Here is a 15,187-nt window from a genome sequence, read left to right on the forward strand (position 1 = left end):
TAACTGTGTATACAGTGCCATTTTACAACATGGGCTTAGTGATAAGGTATCTGCTTTTGGTGGAGATAACACAAATACTAACTTTGGGGGTGTTGCGAGAAAAGGAGAAAACAATGTGTACAAGAAACTTCAGAAGAAACTGAATAAGGAAATTTTAGGAGTAGGTTGTCCAGCTCATATTTTGCATAATGCAATTCATACTGGTGCAGATGTCCTCTCTTATGATATTGACAGCATTATCATAAAGGTTTTTAATTATTTCTCCATATATACTGTTCGTGTAGCATCACTAAAAGAATTTTCGGAATTTGTTGATGTGACACATAAGGACCTACTTAGACATGTAACAACCAGGTGGCTCACCATGTTTCCTGCTATACAAAGGTTCATCCACATGTTTAAGGCACTTAAGTCTTACTTTCTTTCACTTGATACATGTTCTTCCCTTCTCAAGAAATTCTTTTCTGATTCTGTTGGTGAAATGTATCTGCTCTTCTTGTATGCACAAATGAATCGTTTCCAGAGGGCAGTTAGCAGCATTGAGAGGGAAGACATATCAATGAATGAGGTAAGACTGGAGCTAGAAAATATAGTGCAAATTTTAGGAGAGAGAAAATAGTGTGTTTTCGTTACGTCTAAAGTTAAAGAATTAATGTCTGACCTCACACAATATCAGCAGCCTATATTTCTAGGGGAAGTCTCTCTTTTATATCAAACTGTTATTGATTACTTGATAAAATGGAGTAAGCCCTTGTCTGATATTAAACATTTTGACTGGATTTTGCTGAAGACTGTACCTTCATGGGAAAAAGTTGAAAAGACTTTCAAGTGGATGCATGAAAACACAAGCTGTAAATTGAATGAGTCCCTTCTCTTTGACCAAGTGCTGAAATTAAAGTGTGTTTTGGGGGAGGTCAAAGACGAAAGTTTTGAGAATATGATGTCACATAAGAAATGGGTGTTCTTCATTCATAATTGTATTTCTAGTGAGCAGTATTCAGATTTGCTGAAAATTGTGGAATTTTATTTCTCCATTCCCAGTCATAACGCCAATGTAGAGAGAGTCTTTTCCCTCGTGAATTCTCAGTGGACAGAAGAAAGGAATAGGTTAACAGTAAAATCAGTTAATGCAATGATGCAGATACAGTACAATATGAAAAATGTAAGTTGCAGTGAATTTAATAAACTGATTGAGAACCAGATTAAGTTCCTTTCATCTATTCAAGGATCTGAGAAATACGATTGGTATAAGAAAAGCTCAAATGATGACAATAGAACTTCGTGAACTGAATAATGTAATGCATATTCTTATTTTTTGTAATAAATGCTTTATTAATGAAGCAGTCCTTCCTAAACTCTGGATCATTAATTAAATGCACATTTCCCTTAGCTTATGGGCATGAGGACTCCTTATTCCTCTTATTTCCTTCGATCGGCTACGGTGACCGTAAGTTTTGTCCTGGTTTTGGATTCCGAGATTATGGCAACCCGACCGTGATGAACTGTCATGAAGCTGGATTGCGATGAAAGATAGAAGGACGACTGGTGCGAAGGTCATTGCACAACTGAATGCCAAACTCTGAACCCTGTCAAAACCAAAACAACACGAAGCGAGCTCCACAACCAGGGAATTGCTGGGCGAGTTTGAATTCCATTATGACTCATCAGTGATCCAAATGCCAGTTCCTTAAAACCTGACTTTGAAGAAATGTTAGTGGATCATTTGGTCGGGTGAGTCTTGTTTCACACAGTTTCCAACTTCGGACAGCATTTAAGTCCCAAGAGTGAATCAAGTCAGAGATTGGGTGATGGTTTGGGCAAACAAATAGTGGTATTCCAAGGCTCCGATGGTTACTCTACAAGGTCGCATTACTGCCAGGGATTGGATGTTCATTTTGGCTGATCAGGCCCATAGCATGGTACAAAGGTTGTTCCCTAATGGTGATGCTGTGTTCCAAGACGATAGGGCTGTGTTCACACAGCTCTCATCGTTCACGACGGATTTTTTGAGCGCGAGGATGTATTCTCGCATCTCTCCTGGCCACTACAATCACCAAATCTCAATATTATTGAGCTTTTATGGTCGACTTTGGGGAGAAGTGTGTGGACCGCCATCCATCTCCATCATTGCTACCTGAACTTACCACTATTTCGCAAGAAGAGTGGTATAAGACTCCCTTGAAAAATCATGCAAGATCTTTTTTTTATTCATTCCGACAGGACTGGAAACTGTTTTAAAAGGCAACGGTTTTCCTGCACCATATTAGGCATGGCAATAAGTTGCGTTTGTAGTGTTGCCATATTTTCGTCTGCTCTCTGTACAGCAAAAACGACGACAAAGAGAGAAATGTAGGACTGGAAGGTTAAGAACGAAATACTTGGACTAAAATGGGTGTCAGGCATGAATAAAGTTTGTCGCTCCTACTGCCGAATCCTTACATCAAAGAAGTAATTATTCAGTAGGGAATTAAAATGATATCCTCAGTGAAAGCGAAGAAAAATTACATAATCTGTTGAAATAAATGAACAGTCTAATATGTGCTGACTATCTGACTATGTATAGATTGCGCGTAACCTGAGGAAAGTCTGAAGTAACGAGGAGTATCAGAAATAAGATTACCGATGAAATTAACATCAAAATTAGAGACCCCAAAGAATATGAAGTGGAGAAATTATCTTGCTACGAAAGCAAACTAACGCGTGATGGACAAAGGGCTATTGATACGTTTCGTGTTTTGAGGTATTATTTATACCCAAACTGCAAATCAAAGATTACGTATTACGAATGCTTCCTTAATCAGATTATGTGATCTAATGTGTGTTTTGTGAATGACTTTGTGGCCATCTGAACAGCGTGACTAATAGATTCTAGTCCACCGGGAACCATCATACTTGCAACGATCTGATTACATATGCATTTGTTTCTTCACCTTTAAAGTAGTAACGACAGGTAAAGATGTTTCTGGGAGATAGAATTTTGCCTGCAATAGGGGATAATTACTTTATTAATTGTTCTGGGAATCTCTTACATGTTAATGCAATGGCCATCGGTCTGTCTAATCTGAATATATAGTAATCGCACCTTTTATCTGTCATGAGTTAATCAGACATCTTCCAAAATAATAAATTAGGAATTCAATGATTACTAAAGGAAATAAGACTCATAGTCAGTTCGGTTTTTCGGTTTATTATGTTACAGAGTCTCATGAGTCATCTGACATGCAACAGTAGTTCTAAAGCAAAACCTTGGCACACCTGGAGAACGGTCTCGGGTATGATTCCAGTAATCGCTTATAAAAATGAAACAACTGCGGTTGCGACGTTGTACCGTGATTGTTGTGATGTTAGTGTAAAAGACGGTACTAGAGAAGGGAATGCTTTGCATCTGTAGCTGGAGCTAGAAGAAAATTGGTCATTCGAATCTGAAAGCAAGTCTTCAGAGTTAAACTTAAGATTATTGAAATTCTTTAAAAATAACTTTACTGTCTCTATGGATCAGCTCGTAGCAGTCTGTAGGTGGAGGCTGAACCGGTTGCAGAATCAGACGCGACAGGCGCAGCAACGATCCTGGCCTGGCCCGAAATATTTGCAAGTCCCTCAGTTCAACTGCTCCCAGACGGACCCTGACGGCGTCGTAGGCGAACGTAGAAATAGTGAAGACTCCGGGATGAAAGTGTTCGTATTTGCTAAGCTACAGGTGTTCGGATCGCCAACCAGTAACAACATGTATTTCAAGATGCTGGTCCCGGAGTTGGCGATTAACCAGTAACGCGTTTGCTACCATTTAGAGCTTTTTAAAAAAGAAGCATGAGTCTCCCTCCCTTCTTGTGGCAAATAACTTGGGAACTCGGCAGAGCAGTCGAGTCCCTCTCATTAACTTCCAGTTTATTACCATTAGCCAATCCTGGCAGGTTTTACATTGCGTAAAGAATTCATTCTGAGGCGTCCACAAAAAGAAATACAACTTTCTACGTTTTGTTCATAATAGTGCTTCTGCTGGACCTTGTTAGAAACCGAATTTCGCTTCTATCCACGTTTCAGTCGTAAAACAGTTGCTGCCGCAGGCATTACCCCCCGCAGGAGATAGTTTCTATACTGCCTGTGATCTGCACAGCGTCAGTCTGCGGCCACCCCGAAAGATAAATCTGATTAATGTGTGTGGCACCGACCTGCGACCCGTCCAGTGTGTGCTTTTGAGAATTCGTCCGGGGTGGTCCCTTTGTCTGGCTACCGAGCCTCGCTGCTCGCCCAACGGCTGGCAGCACATCTCATTGTGCTTCCAAATGGCTTCGTACTTACATAAACTTTGAAAATCCGAATAAAAATGTTAACTAAGATATTTAACCACCGGCACGTAATGGTATTAATATGCACTTCACTTCTCGGTGTTGATTAATTATCTCCTAATATGTCTTCATATTCTGACTTTGTATTAGTTACAGGACAGTTTTGGAAAAATCATCAAACCACACAGCAAAGCTACATCCATGTAGGCGTGGAGTACGCAGACAAAAGTGGTGTGAGCGGCGTTGGCAACATAAGAATGGTCCGGACAGTATAGAACATGCAGCTGCTGTCCAAGAGCAGAGAGAAGATTATATAGTAAAGTGTAAAAAAAAACTCAATCATTATCTTGTATCTTTTCCAGACTGGTGTGAGATATCTTATTTCGGCAGATCGGACTCATTAAGATTAATACTGAACTTAGCATTGAGTTACAAGGAGGACAGTCAGATGTCACGAGGAGTATTGAATGTAAATAACATGTTTTCAGACTGAATGCATAGGATATACTTTTGGGATACGGAGGATTTGAGTGACAACGCTATCATTATTTTGCTAATTTGCAACGCGGTGCAGATTTTGATTTGTTGAATATTAATTACTATTTGTTACTATATGATCAGACAGGCGGAAATTAGTTATTCTAGATATCAGTTGAAGCTGGGCAGTCATATGAAAATTTAGGTGCCAATAGGACTCGATCCGTTGTTATGATCTGGGAGTTTTGTGTAGGGCCCCATTTCATGGACCGTTTACCCGAGATGGAATTGATATTATATATGTATCCTTTCAGATATATATAGGGTATCTGAAAGGATCACCCGATTTAAAGAAATCATAACTATAATTTTACGCATATGTGCATGAACAACGTACTGTTGAAAAGAGCAAAGTCTGGAGTTTTACATGGTTCCCGCAAGGTAGCAGCAGTGTGCGCCCAGATCAGTTCTAGTAAAAATGGTGTCAGTACAACAGAAAACGTTTTGTGTTCTACGTTTTGCACAGCGCGTGTCAGTAATAACTGTTCAGCGTGACTTTCGTACTAGGTATGGTGTGGATCCTTCTACAGCACAGAGCATTAGACGATGGCATGGACAGTTCCGAGAAACAGATTGATTGTGTAAAGCAAATCGTCGGACCGACCCCGAATGTGACACAGACATCAAACCCATCCGACATTGTTTCACGAGGAGTCCGCAGAAATCCATTCGCCGTTCAGCTCGACAGCTCAGCATGTCCCCGATGTCCGTCTGGCGCGTGTTGCGTCGGCATTTAAACTTCAAACATACAAAATTCAGTTAATGCAAGCTTTTCGTGAAGGTGAAAAACAACAACGTGTGGAGTTCTGTAATTTCACTCTTGGCAAGATGTAGCATAACAGTTTTCTTGCACTCATCGTGTTTAGTGGCGAGGCAACGTTTCAGTTAAATGGAAAGGTGAACAGACATAATGTGAGAAATTGGAGTATGAAAAAATCACATGAAGTTGTACAACATGAGATGAACTCTCCAAAATTTAATGTGTTTTGTTCAGTTTCGCGGGAAAAGGTGTATGGTACATTTTTCTTTGCTGAGAACACTCTGAGAGGAAGCACATATCTCGAAATTCTTGAGAACTTCCTTTTCCCACAGTTGCAGATTAATTCGAACGACTTCATTTACTAACAGGATGGGGCACCATCACACTGGCATCTGAAAATGAGGGAATTCTTAAATCAAATTTTACGAACGATGGATCGGTCGCACAGTACCAAATGATTCAGCCTTACAATACCGGCTTCCAAGGTGACCGGACGCGACTGTATGTGATATTTTCTTCTGCGGGTTTATAGATAACTCTTTATGTGCCTCCGTTACCAAAAACAATAAATGAACTCAGACATCGAATTACAGCAGCTGTTGAAACTGTAACTCAAACATCCTCGCTGCAATGTGGGAACAACTTGAATACCGCATAGACATATACCACGCATCTCAAAAGGGGCATATTGAACACCTATGAAAAGGTATGAAAGAATGAAAAACCTTCCGAGTTTCCCCGTTCATGAAGACACAAAATTCATTGTTTATGTTTATTAGTTTCAGAAATATAGACGTACCAAATCGGATGATTCTTTTTCATACTCTCTGTACATTAAGTGAGTGCAGAGGAACTTAAGTTCGGAACTACTGTTATCAAACCCAGTTTTTTAGGCCGTAAATAAGCAGAACCGCAGCACACGTAATTCCTCTTGACGCTAAAAAATTGTTGTCTGGTGCACAGTTTCTAATGGTCGTTCTTCTACTCTCATTTAAAATATGCTGAAGTAACACTGAAACGTTAGACCCATTGAAGAAAAATTACATATTTGCACTGTACAAACACACAGGACAGCCATTTTCAACATCGTAATTTGTTAATTCTTATAAATATAATGTTAAAATTTATCTTAGATTTTAGGTAAAGTGACGTTTCTCTATAACAACGTGCATGTCGTTGATGCCGTTCCACCTTGTTCCTTACAAATAGTCAGTTATTTTTAAGGAAATTACGTTGGAAGACATAGTATGGTACGGGAGCTACGTCGAGTTGTATCCGGTTGTTGTAGACCATATAGTGTTGGTCTGTTAGAAGCCATAGACACAATCAGATGCTGTCACGTAGCGTTGGCGACGGCTTGTGGGCTCAAACAGCAAAGGGAGCGCCAACCTGTGTGAATTCATGCAGCGCCGACTATGGCGGTACGGTTGGCCGACAGAGGCGTGTCCTATCGGGCATGCTGGCCAGCATCTGAGACTGACACACGTGCGGGCGGATATTCGGAATGCGTGTCGCACCAACAGCAAATTTAGCTCCCACTGCTTACTTACGTCTCCTGTGTGAGGCTGGCTGACGCACTAGGAATCGGCAATATTCATTAGACGATTTCCCACTATTCACAGCCTGCCAAAAAAAGGGGAGCGCCTAGAAGACAAGGTTGGATGCCAATGTAACTTTTCAGTCATACAACTATCGGTGGGCAGCTAAGTAATTAGAGCTGCACTTCTCTGTGACAGGTAGAACAGCCACCAGTGTGCATTAGTGTCGTTCGTGATTAGTGTCCTTACATCTACATCTACAGCTACATGACTACTCTGCAATTCACATTTAAGTGCTTGGCAGAGGGTTCATCGAACCACAATCATACTATCTCTCTACCATTCCACTCCCGAACAGCGCGCGGGAAAAACGAACACCTAAAACTTTCTGTTCGAGCTCTGATTTCTCTTATTTTATTTTGATGATCATTCCTACCTACGTAGGTTGGGCTCAACAAAATATTTTCGCATTCGGAAGAGAAAGTTGGTGACTGAAATTTCGTAAATAGATCTCGCCGCGACGAAAAACGTCTTTGCTGTAATGACTTCCATCCCAATTCGCGTATCATATCTGCCACACTCTCTCCCCTATTACGTGATAATACAAAACGAGCTGCCCTTTTTTGCACCCTTTCGATGTCCTCCGTCAATCCCACCTGGTAAGGATCCCACACCGCGCAGCAATATTCTAACAGAGGACGAACGAGTGTAGTGTAAGCTGTCTCTGTAGTGGACTTGTTGCATCTTCTAAGTGTCCTGCCAATGAAACGCAACCTTTGGCTCGCCTTCCCCACAATATTATCTATGTGGTCTTTCCAACTGAAGTTGTTCGTAATTTTTACACCCAGGTACTTAGTTGAATTGACAGCCTTGAGAATTGTACTATTTATCGAGCAATCGAATTTCAACGGATTTCTTTAGGAACTCATGTGGATCACCTCACACTTTTCGTTAATTAGCGTTAACTGCCACCTGCCACACCATACAGCAATCTTTTCTAAATCGCTTTGCAACTGATACTGGTCTTTGGATGACCTTACTAGACGGTAAATTACAGCATCATCTGCGAACAAGCTACGAGAACTGCTCAGATTGTCGCCCACGTCATTTATATAGATCAGGAACAGCAGAGGTCCCAGGACGCTTCCCTGGGGAACACCTGATATCACTTCAGTTTTACTCGATGATTTGCCGTCTATTACTACGAACTGCGACCTTCCTGAGAGGAAATCACGAATCCAGTCGCACAACTGAGACGATACCCCATAGGCCCGCAACTTTATTAGAAATCGCTTGTGAGGAACGGTGTCAAAAGCTTTCCGGAAATCTAGAAACACGGAATCAACTTGAGATCCCCTGTCGATAGCGGCCATTACTTCGTGCGAATAAAGAGCTAGCTGCGTTGCACAAGAACGATGTTTTCTGAAACCATGCTGATTACGTATCAATAGATCGTCCCCTTCGAGGTGATTCATAATGTTTGAATACAGTATATGTTCCAAAACCCTACTGCAAACCGACGTCAATGATATAGGTCTGTAGTTCGATGGATTACTCCTACTACCCTTCTTAAACACTGGTGCGACCTGCGCAATTTTCCAATCTTTAGGTACAGATGTATCGGTCCTGGTAGGTCATATAAGGGACGTATGCAACATCAGACGGAGTGGTCACTGGCATGGATTCAAAGATGCCACGTACTCGTTTGAGACAGCGTTTTCAGCACACCCGACAGTTTGAAAGAGTTTTTGAGTTTCCATTTAGCCAGCTGGCCGAATCGTGCAGTATCCAGAATTGCGTGGCATTTGGATGTGACAGTGGCCCGATGTTGGACTGTGTGGTGTAACGTACCTACTACAAATATGGCCTATATTCATCTGTGAGAATAGACTAGATAAGCAACCTGAGCTATCAGTAATAGGAATCTAAACTGCATAACACTGTGTGCTTGTTGCATGCGTGTCAGTTTCACTGTCATTTAAGCCCTCAACAGATCGTTACATGAAAAACTTAAAACTAACATTTGGATCAGCTATCCGACACCGCAATTGAATGGGAATTTACAAGTGATACAGAATCTGGCTTGTGCAATGGTATTTACTGCATTAGAGTACTTGACATGTTTTGGTGCGTCAGTTTGCACTCACCTGTTTAGATGACTGCCTTTTTCCAAGTGGTTTACAGCAATTCGCAGCAGCATACAGCAGCAGCAGCTGAAGCTTATTGTTGCTGACAATGAATTTAATAAAAAAGCAGTTTGCTTGGGTCCTCGTAACAGCTAAATAACTTATAAGAATTAAGGATTAAGTCTCTTTAAAAACTTCAGAAATCATCATGACCAATAATAGTTTGACAGATATTAATAATGGTGAAATGCTTGACAATGACGACGTATCAATTCTGCTATACGTGACATTAACAAATTACTTCAATTTGAAAGTTACATTAACATTTAATAACCACAGCGTATTTATAAATTTTATGTGGAGAATAATAATAATTATTATTATTATGATTTGGAGTATATGGAGGCTTCTTTAACTGACAAGCAAAACATGGGATTATTGCAAATTCTGACTAACAATCACGAGGCTAACCCTGCAATTGCGCTCTACGCTAAGCTTGCGAATTTTACCTTGAATTCCATCTTCAAGCATAGTTAAGCCATATAAATCTCTCCTGGCCATATGAAAGAAATCTGGCCTTGAGTTTGGTAATATCTGCCGTTACCGACGCGAGGGCAGCGTGACACGTCATCTGTCTCCGAGATCTCGACCAACACCACTGACTCATTTCCCAACAAAGCTTAGAATCGTGCTAGCATGTTTCACCCATAGATGTCTAAGTGCTTATTTACTTCCAATGTTACACATCGCAAAGAATAGCCTTAAGTTGGCTATATTGTTTTCGATACTCAATGTAATATTTATTCGGTGTAATGGAGCGTTCTGTCAAGCTCCTTACAATGGGAACGTCAGGACAGACACAGTCGGTATAAAGGTTCTGGTCGACCGTGTCTGAATACCACAAAGGAGAATAGCCTTACTCCACACCAATCACTTCCTAACCCATTCACCTGCGCCTGACATTCCTGCAAGATTCTGCGTCATCCCTCGCTTTTGGTGAGAGTCTATCAGCAACTGGAGGGTTCAAATGGCTCTGAGCACTATGGTCAACAGTCCCCTAGAACTTAGAACTACTTAAACCTAACTAACCTAAGGACATCACACAACACCCAGTCATCACGAGGCAGAGAAAATCCCTGACCCCGCCGCGAATCGATCCCGGGAACCCGGGCGCGGGAAGCGATAACGCTACCGCACGACCACGAGCTGCGGACGCAGCAGCTGGAATAGAGACTTACCATCCCGTACTTACGCTGCCTTTAACACTGCACCCTGGTGCGTCTGGAGTGGTACCATGGTCAGAAAGAGCGGACTGCAGATTAATGGCGCCACACTTCGTTCAGCTATGAAATGTGGTTCTGCACTGCCTGGGGCGAACATCGTTGACGAGTACGGCGGTGACTTGGAGAGACATCCCATTCATTCACTGTTTTGGAGAAGCACAACGGAGCTCACGTCATAGCATGGATACGGCATTAGGTAGCGGTTGGCAGTGCTTGCGTGTTAATGTATTACCTCTCATGTGACGGTACCGTGTGCCATTTTTCATCAGTACATTGTTCATCCACACATGGCAAGTGTCTCTACGACCTGTATGCGTGAAGGTACTCTCGTGGCCTGGAAGGTGCCCAGATCTGTCCTCAATAGATCACCTACGAGACAGCTCCGTCGCTGCGCCAGCATCTAGGCTAGCAAGGACCAGTTATAACAGCTGATCGCCTGCTTGAATTAGGAGAGGATACAACCTGTTTATGACAGGGCTCCCAATCCAATCAGTTCATGTTTCCTGCCTAGATAGTGTGTAACATTGTAGTAATAACGGGATTGATACTGCCAAGTTCTCTGTAACTGTGACGATTTCCAATCACTGAAACATCACATATCCTCTCAGTCCGTGTTTTCCTTCCGTTTCCTCCTCCCCTTCTGGGTGCTTCAGTCCTTTTTGTCAGACATCTTATTTAAAATTGGAAAGCTTTCAGTCTTTTGCACCAGAACAGATTTACGTGCGCTGTCTTACTTCTTTTAATGAGCACACCCTCAACCTTGTTTATCCACTTACATTCGTTTTTTTATTAGGTTACCTTCCATTCAGAAGACTGTTGCACTCAGCGACTGTTATATTGACTTGTAAATAATACATTTCAGCCATGAGTCGTCGTTTATAAATGTTATTGGCAGATCTAGATTTCAGCTAGAAACTAGTGCATTAAGAATGGCTAGTTTCTAGCTGAAATCTAGATCTGCCAATAACATTTAAAAACTACAACTGATAGCCGAAATCTATTATTTACAAGTTTAGTATTTTTGTTTTGTGGACGTCCATTTCTTTAATGAAATCATCCTTGGGTGATGAACTGGAAGAGGATGAACGGAATGAACTATTCCTCTTTTCTCGTGCCCAAAAAAATATGTTGATGATACCAAGGATCTTCGAAAAAATGACGGGTTACTTTCCAAGTATGAATTTTTGCTTTTAAGAGTTCTAGTCAACTCTGTTTTTCGGCAGGTATCTTCTAGTTTATAATTTATAAAAAACAGCTACCAGCCACATGTATGGTTTAAAAAGGTTTATTATCTTCAGACCATGACCGGTTTCGGATTTTTCTTTACAAATCCATCTTCAGATGGCAGTTACAAGCATTCTTAGTTGGACCTAGTTTTGTTTTTGTTATTCGTTTGCTGCACTGGGAAAGAAAAGAAATATTTTTGTTGTCATATCGGTAATGGTATTTTTACGAAAGATTTACTTCTTTTACAAGATCTAATTGCTCATGAGATAGTTTTTTGTTTTAAACTTAGTAAACGTGCAGGTTAGTGTACTTACGAGTTATGTAGTTATGCCTGACGAAATATTCGTGCGTTTATGTTTTCGAACGCAAGCTTAATACACTTTTCGATATGCACTATGTGAGTGCTATTCCAGTCAATGGACGTCACTTTCAACCTCATCATCTTAATTACACACGCAGCACACACGAATAACGTTTACAAAACGTGGCGCAGCTTCATATTACAAACGAGAACAATATTTGCAAAGAGCTTAGAGTCATAACGATGTTAACTTACAGATGCTGTATAATCGATATGGGTACAGTAAAATATCTCTTTGCTAGTGTATGAAATTAATCTAAAACGGAATAAATAAAATTAAATACAAATAAGACTACAAACATTATATGTAGTACAGAATTACTGTGTGTTACTAATTAGTTGTTACAATTGTAGGAGATAAATTCTAATATATGACATGATAAGCAATGCACATGTTTTCATTATGCAATTTTTCAATGACATATAAGCAGTTTTTGAGGGCCTGCATACTGAATGTTTTTAATGGGGTATTAGGCTTAAGTTATTTTTAAAAAGTGAAAGCTTCTTCAAAGTTATTTAGGAAGGGGGTGTTAACTGACTCTGTCTGTTCATTCAGAATGAGATCAGGGAACCTGTTTTTATGTGTATGAATCTCAATCTCCTCTAGGAGATTCAATGTGAAACCCTTGTCTTTTAGGTGTAATATCTGCAGGTTGTTTTCTATATTCTCAACTGTATGATTGTTTTCTGCAAGATGGGTGGCAAAAGCAGATTTACTTAGGTTTTTCAGGTGTAGGGCATCAAGGTGTTCCTTGAATCTTGTTTCAAAAGCTCTACCTGTTTGGCCAATGTAGAATTTAGGACAGTTGTTACACTTGAGTTTATAAATTCCAGCTCTTTTATGGGGTATGCTATTGTGTGGGAGTGAGTGTATGACTCTTTGTTGGAGTTTGTTATTGGTAGAGAAACTGATTTTGACATTCTTCTTCTTGAATAAGTTGGAAATTTTGTATGAAAGTGGGCCTATATATGGTAGGGCTACATATTTTACTGATTTTTTGTCTTTCATAGTTATTGTGGCTGTTGCTTGCTGCAAAGACTTATTGCAGGCAATTTTTTTTTTTGTTTTTTGAGAGAGTGTGTCTATGATTGAAGCATCATAGCCATTATTTTGGGCAATTGATTTGATTATGCTGATTTCTTTGTGCTGTTCAGTGGGGGTGAGGGGGACTTTATGCATACGATGTAGCATTGACCGGAAATTAGCCATCTTATGTTGGTTCGGGTGGCAGGATGTGTTATTGACGGTAACATCTGTGGTTGTTGGTTTTCGAAATATTCCAAAATGGTGTTTGTTATTTATGCTTGATATTTTGAGATCCAGAAAATTGATGCTATTATTTATTTCATGCTCCACTGTGAATTTGATGTTGTTGTGTAATTTGCTCAGATCTTCAGCTAAGGCATCAATTTCGCTGCTGTTACCATCAAAAAGTAATAGAGTGTCATCTACGTATCTCTTGTAGTAAATTATTTTACTGTTCATTTGGTTATTGGATGAGAAGATCTTTTGCTCAAGATGGTTAATGTAAATATCAGCTAATAATCCAGCAAGACTGCTACCCATTGCAAGGCCATCATTTTGTTTATAGACTTTATTATTGAAGGTGAAGTAATTATTAGACAAGACGAGTGTGAGGATCTCTATTAACTCATATATTTCTGGTAGATTGATCTTTTTGTGTTTTAAGAGGTTACTTTTTATTATGTTAATTGTTTCATCCACTGGGATGTTAGTGTATAGGTTTACAATATCTAGTGAGGCAAATCTAGCTGTTGGTGGTATGTGGATGTCTTTGATATGTTCTATGAGGTCCACTGTGTTTTTAACTGTATAACTATGTTCCAACATGTAGTAAGTGGTAAGGAGATCCTTCAATTTTCTGCTTATGTAGTATGCTGGCCTGTTTCTTGAGTTCACAACAGGGCATATGGGGGAATTTTCTTTGTGGATCTTAGGCTGTGATGGAAGTTTCGGTGCAGTTGGATTCATGGTAATGCAGTCCCGAATTTCATATTTATTTAAGAGGGATTAAAAACTGTTGAGTAATTTACGAAGTTTAGCTTGAAATTTTGCTGTGGGGTCTGATTCTACTTCTATGAAGTTATTGGACTGAAAAAATTCTAGAGTTTTTTCAATGTATTCTGATTCATACAAAACAACAACTGAATTTCCTTTATCAGCCTTTACCATGAGAGCTTTGTTAGCAGTAAGTTTATCATTGATATCTTTAAGAATTTTTTGTTCATTATTAATTATATTATTTTTTGAAAGCATGTGTTTAGTGATGTGTTTGTTGGCTTTAAATGCCAACGCATTTTTCTCATTGGACTTAAGTTTGGCAGTGTCACATGCCAGTTTTGGAGCTGCTATTAGGTCTTTTATGTTCTTATTAATTAATCTTGGGGCAATATTATGGTTGAAGCCTTTATCTAAGAGGTTAAGTTCATTGGGATTGAAAGAAATATCTGTTGTGTTTACCACTCTGTTATAGAATATGTGCTTCTGCTGTTCCCCAGTGTTACGTGGTTCCTTTAATTTGAGTTGAATGAGGGATTTTAACTTCTTCTTGGGCCTAGAGGAGATTTGTTGTTGCTCTCTGCTAAGAGCATGATTAATATGGTGTATTACATATGTGAACTGTAGAGGTGAGAGACTATTTCCTAATTGTAAATGCAACTTGTACATAGATTTATTCAGCTTATCTTTCTTCTTATATTGTAATTTGATTTCTGTTTTTATTCAAGTAGTTTCACATTTTGCTTTAGCAAGCTTAGCAGCTTTTGTTTGACTATTGACCTTAACTTCAACATAATTTGTGGTCACTTTTTCTAACATACATCTTTTGTTGAATTTTATGTTGTTAATTGTTTTCATTACATCAATCTTACATTTTTTTTGAACGCATGTAACATTCTCATTACCTGGCTAGGTAAGCTTAACGCTATTTTGTCGAAAGTCGACATGTTGAGAAACGTGGCTGTTGTACTTAAAGTTTATAATTTATAAAAAAAACAGCTACCAGTTACATGTATGGTTTAAAAAGGTTTATTATCTTCAGACCATGA

Source organism: Schistocerca nitens, chromosome 9, assembly GCF_023898315.1.
Source record: "Schistocerca nitens isolate TAMUIC-IGC-003100 chromosome 9, iqSchNite1.1, whole genome shotgun sequence".
NCBI lineage: Eukaryota > Metazoa > Arthropoda > Insecta > Orthoptera > Acrididae > Schistocerca > Schistocerca nitens.